The 8,679-nt window shown below is 52.0% G+C and overlaps 1 protein-coding gene across 9 annotated transcripts in view; it reads right to left on the reverse strand.

Moving 5' to 3' along the window:
* Positions 1-7,807, reverse strand: part of clocka (clock circadian regulator a) — a 59,727-nt gene extending 51,920 nt beyond the window's left edge. For 6 of the 9 annotated variants that reach the window (XM_088633201.1, XM_088633246.1, XM_088633164.1 and 3 more), the window contains exon 1: positions 7,638-7,806. The gene's annotated coding sequence lies outside the window, so the exon portion shown is untranslated. Of the gene's footprint in view, positions 1-7,637 lie in introns of all 9 variants that reach the window. The other 3 variants (XM_088633254.1, XM_088633237.1, XM_088633228.1) reach the window with 1 other exon arrangement.
* Positions 7,808-8,679: the final 872 nt, after the last annotated feature.

Consider the following 8,679-nt stretch of genomic DNA (forward strand, 5'->3'; position numbering starts at 1 on the left):
GCAGCCCACTCGCCGTTATTAAGCGATGGGCCAAGGACCACGAACGCGATTTCGGAGCCGAACGGACGGGACGTTTAACAAAAGGCATTTCTTGTTACCTTACTCGCGTTAAAAAAACGCACAAAACTCAAGCGCCACCCCACCAGCCCTCTGGGACGAAGAGATCTCACATTCAAACCATCTGCTTTTACTACGAGAGCAGCAGACTCCTGCCATCGGGCGACAAGGGGGGAACAGACCCGAGGCCAGCGCACTCCGGCCACCGTCACGCCCTCGTGGAGAGGACAGGCACGCCTGTTTTTAATCAGCGTCTCACTCCTCCCCTCCACATCTGCAAGGAGCCACAACTTCTCCCGCTGTCTCACCGGCTGCATCTTCATGGTTAGACGAGTCTTGCTAGGAAGCATTAAGCGATGCTGAATAAGCCCCTGCGCTGTCGTGGGCATTTGTTTTTCCTAACAAACCAACCACTTCTGGCTCCTACTGTATTCTACCTTTCAGGGGGCATGACGGACCTGACCTGGTCTGAAACGCCCCTGTAAACGTTCATGCAGTGCTTCCATTTTTCCCCCTTGATTTTGCTCCTTTATTATAAAAGTGCTCAGGAATATTTATATGACCTAGTGACTGCAATCGGATTACGTTCGTCAGTAACCTATAAATGCCTCATTCTTTTCATGAAATGCAATGGATTACTACAAAGATACAAAGGTAACTTCTTTCTCGTTACTTTTTTTAATGAAGGATTATTAAAAGTACCAGAAAAACCTTCACACAAAACCAAGTATCAGCAGCTGAATTTGTACTGATGAGATATCATTTAATTCACTTGAATTAAACAACCAAAGAAACAAATGAATGCAACTCTCTATTTTTAATATATTTACCAAATAACCTACATTGAACATTTTTTACATTCACTTACAGGAAACAAAAACGCCCGCAGATCTGCTATGCCTTAATTTTACTATCACTTCTACTAATATTTGTAAAAATTCTACGTATTAATTTCTAATTAGCTGTATAACGCACTGGTTAAGCCTAATCTAGAAAACACTGTGCACAGAGTTTGCCACGGTGTTGCAGAGAAGATACTGCTGCTCAGGAATCAGGCCAGAGAAGAGCAGCCGGACACAGGGCAGGGCAGGGATATACATGTAGTGGCTCTGAATACAGGAACGACAGATCATAATGCTTACTGCATCTATCACTGCCCACGGACGGTAAGAATCTCAGAAAATACCCTCATCTCTTGAAGAAGAGATTATAGTTTTCAATCTCTCCCAGACTTTTTAGTCTCCTGCAATACCAAGGAGACTCCTGAGGATGGCCTGTGGCAGCAGTGTTTCTGCTACCTAATTACTCAGAGTTTATATCGTTCAAGCCCAGACCGATTACAGCACCAGCAGCAGCCTCACCAGATGTATAACTAATTGCTAGCCTGTGTGTGGCTGGCATTTCCATGCCAATTAAACTTCTCTTCTCGGAAAAGTTTAGAGAACTTATCCTGACCGGCCCACTCCATTCCTCCCCTGCCGAGCAGGACACTGGAGCTCGGCAGTGATGGATCCCAAAACAACGTTCCATGGCCAAAACGCTAAGCACGCGGACTCGTTAATGAGAACTTTTTACTGAACCGGACCTGCTGGTTCTCTTCTGGAGGTGCCAATTCGTCTGCAATGCCTTTAAATTTGGCTTGAGCCTCACAGTCCACTCAGGAAGGGTGGGATTCTTCCCATCCGTTCTACAGGATCGTCACTTCTTGTCCTGCCTGACTGAGAACCCCTGACTGAGGTAAAGGAGCCCGATTCACACACCCGAGCAACACTCCATCTTAGACCCAAATGCATGCTCGGGTCCATCATAAAATCTACTCTGCAGAATTCCCAATAGGACTTCTCCTCCTCCACTGGGGAATAAAACATTACTCGAGCAGACGGAGAGAAAAACCCGGCGTGTTTTCCCAACATGCCTGAAAGTGATAAAACAGCTGCGCCTCATTCTCTAGGTGTGACGTTAGGTTAGTTTTCTCTGTTTGCCGGTTCAAAATCCCGAAGCTCGTTCCAGTGGCAAGTTTGGGCAGAGCATCTGGATTTAAGGAGACGGGTCGCATGCCAACGGCGGCGTGAGAGAGGCTTAGAGGCTGACGGGGGGGGCGTGGCTGCCAGCCTCTCGCACAGCCGCCCGAGGTCACGACCCCTTCCCCGACCCGCCGGAGGGCAGCTCGGACGTCCTAGCTCACGCCGGGCTCCTCGCTCTTGCAGCGGTTAAACCCCCTGTTTGACCCCATCCAGGGGCAGGGGACCTATCTGCCCACCCAGAGCTTTCACCTGGCGGCTCCCAGGACGTGACAAAAAAAAAACAGCATAAGCGTCAAAGATCTAAAATCAGAAGAATCGTCATTCGTCAAGAGCGCGCGCCAGCAAAAAAGGAGAAGCGCACGCCGGAGTCCTTATCTAGCCAAGTCTGACAGCAGCAGCCCCGAGCAGCAGCTGAGCCGGAGCAGATGGCGAGCGAGGTGCGGGAATCCGGGGGAGAGGCAGGGAGAGGCGACCCAGCGCACTGGCCCCGTGATGTGGGTCACCTACATCACGGCGGATTCATGCAGCCGCCCGCGACTCCGCGTCAGACCGCCCGCCGCTAATCCCCGCGGCAGAGCCGGGAGCGGATCAGGACTCGGAATCGGCACACCCACGCAGGACACCGACACAACAGCTTCAACCCGCACGTGGGCAGGCACACGAGGAGACACTTCTTGAAGTGCATCGGTCATAAGTCCTGCAGATTTCAAACACGTCTAGAGGAAGAGCTGTAGACAGAAGCCATCCCTGCGGCCCAGCTGCTGCACCGTATTCTTCAAGGGGGTAGCCAGCTTTTGATCTGCTGAAGTCACCAAGCTGCCAGAGTAACCGAGAGTATGTGTGTGCTCAGAGGGTCTCTGTGAACTTTGCACACAACTTTTCTGCAGTATTTTATAAGGTATTTTATAACCATACAGAACTGGTTTGAAATGGATTGGAAGAACGCTGGACACAAGGGCTACTGTGTAGTCCCATTCTGTGTGATATAGGAACGCGTGCTACGAGACTAGCTAGGGAGACTAGGGGTGGAGCGGTGGCTCTGTGGCTGGAAGGCTGCCGGTTCAAATCCCGCAGCCGGAAGAGCAATCCAACTCCATTGGGCTGCTGAGCAAGGCCCTGAACCCCAAGTGCTCCAGCCGAAACGCTGCGTTTCTTCTATTTCAGCAGGAATAAACCTTTACTTGCTCCTAAGCAAGCACCTTGGGCACAGGAACGCTGGAGCAGGTGCGAGCGTACCACGAGTTACTGATGCTTCTTTAACGGGCGGCTTGACGTTTGCACCCCATGGGCCAGCCAGGTATTTCGAAGGGTGAAGCGCTTTGCTCAGGGGCACCACAGCAGTGCGGTGCCCGGGACTCGAACCCACAACCAGTCCAGTGGCGAGTCCAGGACGAGAGGGGAAAAGCTGCTCAAAAACGAACGAGAAGCCAAAAGCAAAAGGGAGGAAGATGCTACACAACCTTAAAAGTTATTTTCCACGAGAAGAGAGGACAGAAGGGATAAGGGATAGGACAGACGAAGAGAAGCTAAGCATGTTCTGAGCAACCACTATTTGGCAAGGTTTACATTCCAGAAAAGTTTTTTTTTTTCCCCGCTAACAGGAAAAATGCATTTATTTTTTTTATCTTTGCCTGAATGTCTGGACTTTCTGAACCATGATAGTTGCTTTCTATTTCCCTCCTCGGTTTTAACATAAAGGGACAACACAGTAAAAATGATCTGATTACTGGCGCAACAGCAACAGATGAACATCGTGTTTCAGGACTGACTGTGCCGAGATCCACTGCCCTCAGAACAGCAGAAACACTTTCGGACCGGAATATAGGGCAAACTCACGTGACAACTAACCAGTCTGGGGCATCGGAAAAATCCCGGTTTGAGGAAATAAACCAAAATAAAGTGAGTTTAAACATGCTTCAAAAGTCATTATAATAGATATTGTATAGATATTGTACATATACATTTAATTTGATTTTTCTGCGGAAGCCAACTAATATTCTGAGAGGCTCAACTGGTGAAGGTGATTACCAGTGGGCCAGGCCTACAGGTGGCCATTCCAGGCTGGACGGGGACACAAAACAACACACGACACTGCAGATAAATGCTAAAGAATCGATCCACGAACAATGTGCAGTCCCATATTCCAGCTGAGGTGCCTGAGTATATGACATAACTAACCCAATGGCAATGCTTTTCAACTTTTTACAATGGATAATTTTACTATTTTACTGGGTAAGGTCCAAGGCCAGAGGTGAACACTGAGGTCCGTGTTGAAAGCTTTTAATTTCTCACCCACCTGCGCCCAGCTGCAGTTTCTGTCCAGACTAAGACCTGTGCCAGAGAAGACCGGGCCGCAGCAGCGCAGTTCTGTATCTGACTGTCTTGCTCTTCTCATCCTCCAGCTGGGGCAGTGCTCCCCCATCCAACCCGTCCCAGCATGCATGACAGCCTGACACCCCACCCAGGGCCCATCTCCATGTCCGAATCCCACTCGTCATGACCTCAGGCTACACAGATGCAGCACAGTGGGCTGGATTTCCGCAGCTGGCCAGGACCCCTGGAAGCCCGTGGTTCCGTGCCGCTCCTGGACAGGGCGACCCTGCTCCAGTGCTGTACCCTGCACACCTGCACCAGGATGCCGAGGGAGGGCGGGGCAAAGCAGAGGCTGCCTTGAGGAGCCCCGCCTACAGGCCCGCCCCCTGTGGAGCCACCCACCAATCATACGCCTGGAGCAGCCCAGAAGGAGGCACCAGCTTCTTATCACACTGATCGCTCCTGTCATCTCAAACTGCTGTCAGCATCTCCTTGTGAGTGTCACACTGGGGTCACAGATCAAGTGGCCCTGTGAACTGTCCCCTAAGGCTGTGTATTCAACACAGAGGACAGATGGCATCCCAAATATACACCAAACCGGGGGATATTCATGCTTTATTTACATTGGACACGGCACTGGATCTGAGCACTTCGGTATTGGTGCTACTCTGAATATTTCAGTCAGCGTGACACAAACATGTTTTTGTGTCCACTGACATAACCTTGTAAAGTTAGTTTTAAGGCATTTAGAGGCCTTAAAGGGGAACAGCTATTTTCATTCTTCGGGGTTAGAAAGAATCTGCGTTGATGAGTGTATTTCAAGCTGCAATGAAATTAAAATGTACACAGTAACTTGTAAAATCTCGAGTTTACATCACAAACTAGACAAAATTTCGGCACAGTGCCACGTCCTGAGATTCAAAACAAGGCAACAAAACTTCCGGTGATAGCAGACCTATGACATTGTAATCAAACAGGCTTGTGAATACGTCTCTTTAATCCAACAGAAATACTGCTCTTGACTTCCAGACGGTTTTGCCGACAAATACTACTTATTTGTTAACTCTGCATGCAGATCACGTTGGAACATCTCTGCAGTGAAGTGTCTGCTGCACAAACAGTACTTATTCGCTTGTGCATCACAGTGCATCAGTCATCACAGTGAGCACCGAGCAGGAACGGCCACAAGAGTTTGAGACAACATGGCGATTTACAGTACTTTCAGAAAGTCCATGATTTTGTGTTTAATTCGGAAGTTGTCATTTTTTTTCTAGAACGACTGTGAACGTATTTTCAATGACGTAACCGAGACTTAATAAGCGGTCTGAGAAATCAGGACTGCAGCTGCCCTTGAAATGTCACCCTCAGCGTGATGCGGGTCATAGGACTTGACCCGGGGGTACCTGACAATCTCTGGTCCATCTGCTGCACCCTGCACCCCTCAAACTGAGGCCATGCCTGACCCCACCACCACCCCAGCAGCTGTATCCCCCTGAAGCTTCCAGCTGGCCGCCCACTGGAGCCCAGCAGTGTGAGCCTGGTCAGGACCTGGAGGGGAGACTCCTGGGAAAAACTAAGGTTGCTGCTGAAACAGGTGTTAGTGGGGCCAGCAGGGGGCGCTCACCCTGTGGTCTGTGTGGGTCCTAATGCCCCAGTATAGTGATGGAGACACTGTATTGTAAAGAGGTGCCGTCCTTCGGATGAGACGTAAAACTGAGGTTCTGACTCTCTGTGGTCATTAAAAATTCCAGGGCGTTTCTCGAAAAGAGTAGGGGTGTAACCCCGGCGTCCAGGCCAAATTCTCCCTCTGGCCTTTACCCCACAGCCTCCTCATAATCCCTGTCTCTGAACTGGCCTCAAACCCTCTCTTCTCCTCCCCAGTGAGAGCTGATGTGTGGTGAGCATACTGGTGCACTCTGGCTGCTGTCGCATCATCCAGGTGGGGCTGCACACTGGTGGTGGAGGGGATCCCCATTACCTGTAACGTGCTTTATATAGTGCTTTTCTGGAAAACACACTTAAATATTATTATTCTCATCATTGATGAGAGCCATCACCAGCTATTTCATCTTAAGGGAGGCAAAATGATCAAATTTTCCTCTATTTCTTGCCTTAGCACTCTGAACACTCGAGTAGGTGCACACACGAAGACTTAAATTACCATGCTCCGTTAAAGAAGTATAATTCCTGCTAGGATGCTCGTGCCAGAAGGTGGTCGACCACCGAGACCCAGCGAAAGCCTTCCGCTGGATAAGACACCCCTCCTCCTGACGCCAGGAGCACCACAGGCTAATGCTGATGCGTTCAGCAAACGCAAACAAGAGGCGAGCGAAGAGGGGCCTTTTTATCTCCAGGAATGCAACTAGAATGGAAAAACAAAAAAAAAACGAGATGTTCTTTTGGGGGGGGCTGAAAACTGCCCATCTGTGGCCAATCTGACGTTGACCTCGCCTCTGGCCCAGTACGGCTGCGGTCCACCCGCGCAGGTGAAACCCGACCTACTGACCCCCATTCCCCGCTGGCCAGTTCCTGCCCCCTTCCGTGCGAAGAGACTGACCTCCGCAGGAGCTCAAACCGGCCCCGGGATCAGGACGAGGTCAGGACTCACGACACCAGGGGGGGGGCACGGCTCCCATCCGACGACAGGCCGGGCGAAACGCTGCCCGTCCGGCATTCCAACAGGGAAGGCACACAAGCCGCACACACCCACCCCAGCCCAGCGCACTCGGGTTCGAGCCCAGCCACAGGTGGCACAGTCACACCACCCCCGCCTGACACCCGGCACGCCGGGAGGAGAAATAAATACGCGGACAGGCGAGGGTCACAGGTGCACAGCCGGCCGCCCCCCCGTGTTATAAAAACGGAGGAGGAGAGAGCGGCGGCCGTGTGTGCGCAGAGCTGCCCCTGACAGCACTCAGCCCCGGCTCCCGGCTCCCGGCGGGTCGGGCTGGTCGGGCTGCGGGGGGGGCAGGGGAGTGTAGCGTTAAAGGGGGTACGGAAAAGGAGAATCGGGGGGAGGGACAACACCACCACGACAACCAAACAAAATGTGGTCCAAAACCCAGCCGGCTCGTCTCCGCGCCGGGCCGCCGCGCAGCCAGCCCCCTCGCTCGGCAGCACGAATGTGGGTCACCAGGCCCCGGCGCCCCCCGCTGCCCGAGCAGCCCCGGCGGCCCCCCCCCACCACCTGCCCTCCCGCCCCGCAGCGGCCCGCGCTCCCCCGCCTCGGACCGGCCGCCTTACCCGCTTGCGCTCCGCGGCTCCGCGGCTCTCCGGCTCTCCCCTCCTGCTTGTTGTTTTGGTTCAGATGGCCGCGCCGGGCTGAGCCGGAGTCACACAAACAGCAGGCCTGCCTGGGGCTCCGCGGAGCGCATGCGCGCCGGCGCCGGGAGCGCGCAGCGCGGGCGAGCGCTGGGAGGCGCCCGCCCCTCTCGAAGCGCGTGCACGGGCAATCCCTTCACGTGGGCGCGTAAGGAGTTCCGCCGGCGGGGGGGGGTTTCTGGGTTTGTCGCTGTGTAGCCTTCTGGTACAGTAAAAGACAAGAATGTGGGATTCATACGCACCACAATGGTACACCCCCCTGACACAAGACACCCACAAAGTTATTGGCTGTGTGCAATGCTGTAGTTGCTAAAAATATTCCAATCAACTACGATGCTCATTGAACCTCAGATTGCACGGTCTAAATTTTCATTTCTATGCTGACGATACTCAGATCTACAGTCTCTGCTCTGCTTAATTGCATCTCTGACATTAAAAAACGTGGATGACTCACACTTTCCTTCATCTGACCTGCGACACGACTGAAGTCTGGCTACATAAAGCCAGTGCTGTAACCCTATCTGTGGATGGTACTGTACTTGAGTTTCAATCAAAATTGAAGAACGTGGGTGTGATATTTAATCCAGGCTTGACATCTGACCCACATGTGCAACATGTTGTCAAAATATCATTCGTTCACCTCAGAAATATCGCCAGGCTGCGTCCTGTGTTATCACTAACTGTTGATGACAAGCTGGGCAACAGCTCTGGTTTTGTTCTCGTCTTGACTGGGGTAACATTCTCCTCGCTGGGGTGTCTAAATCCACACCGAACAAACTCCAGTATGTCCAGAATTCGGCAGCCAGAATCCTGCCCAGGTCTAGTGCGAGTGATCACATTACTCCTGTCCTGGAGTCCCTGCACTGGCTTCCTGTCAGGTTCTGTGTCGACGTCAAAATCCTCCTGCTCACCTACAAGGCTCTGCATGGCTCGGCACCTCAGTACCTGTCTGAGCTCTTATTAT

The sequence above is a fragment of the Lepisosteus platostomus genome, chromosome 1 (genome assembly GCF_059453375.1).
Source record: "Lepisosteus platostomus isolate fLepPlt1 chromosome 1, fLepPlt1.hap1, whole genome shotgun sequence".
Taxonomy (NCBI): Eukaryota; Metazoa; Chordata; class Actinopteri; order Semionotiformes; family Lepisosteidae; genus Lepisosteus; species Lepisosteus platostomus.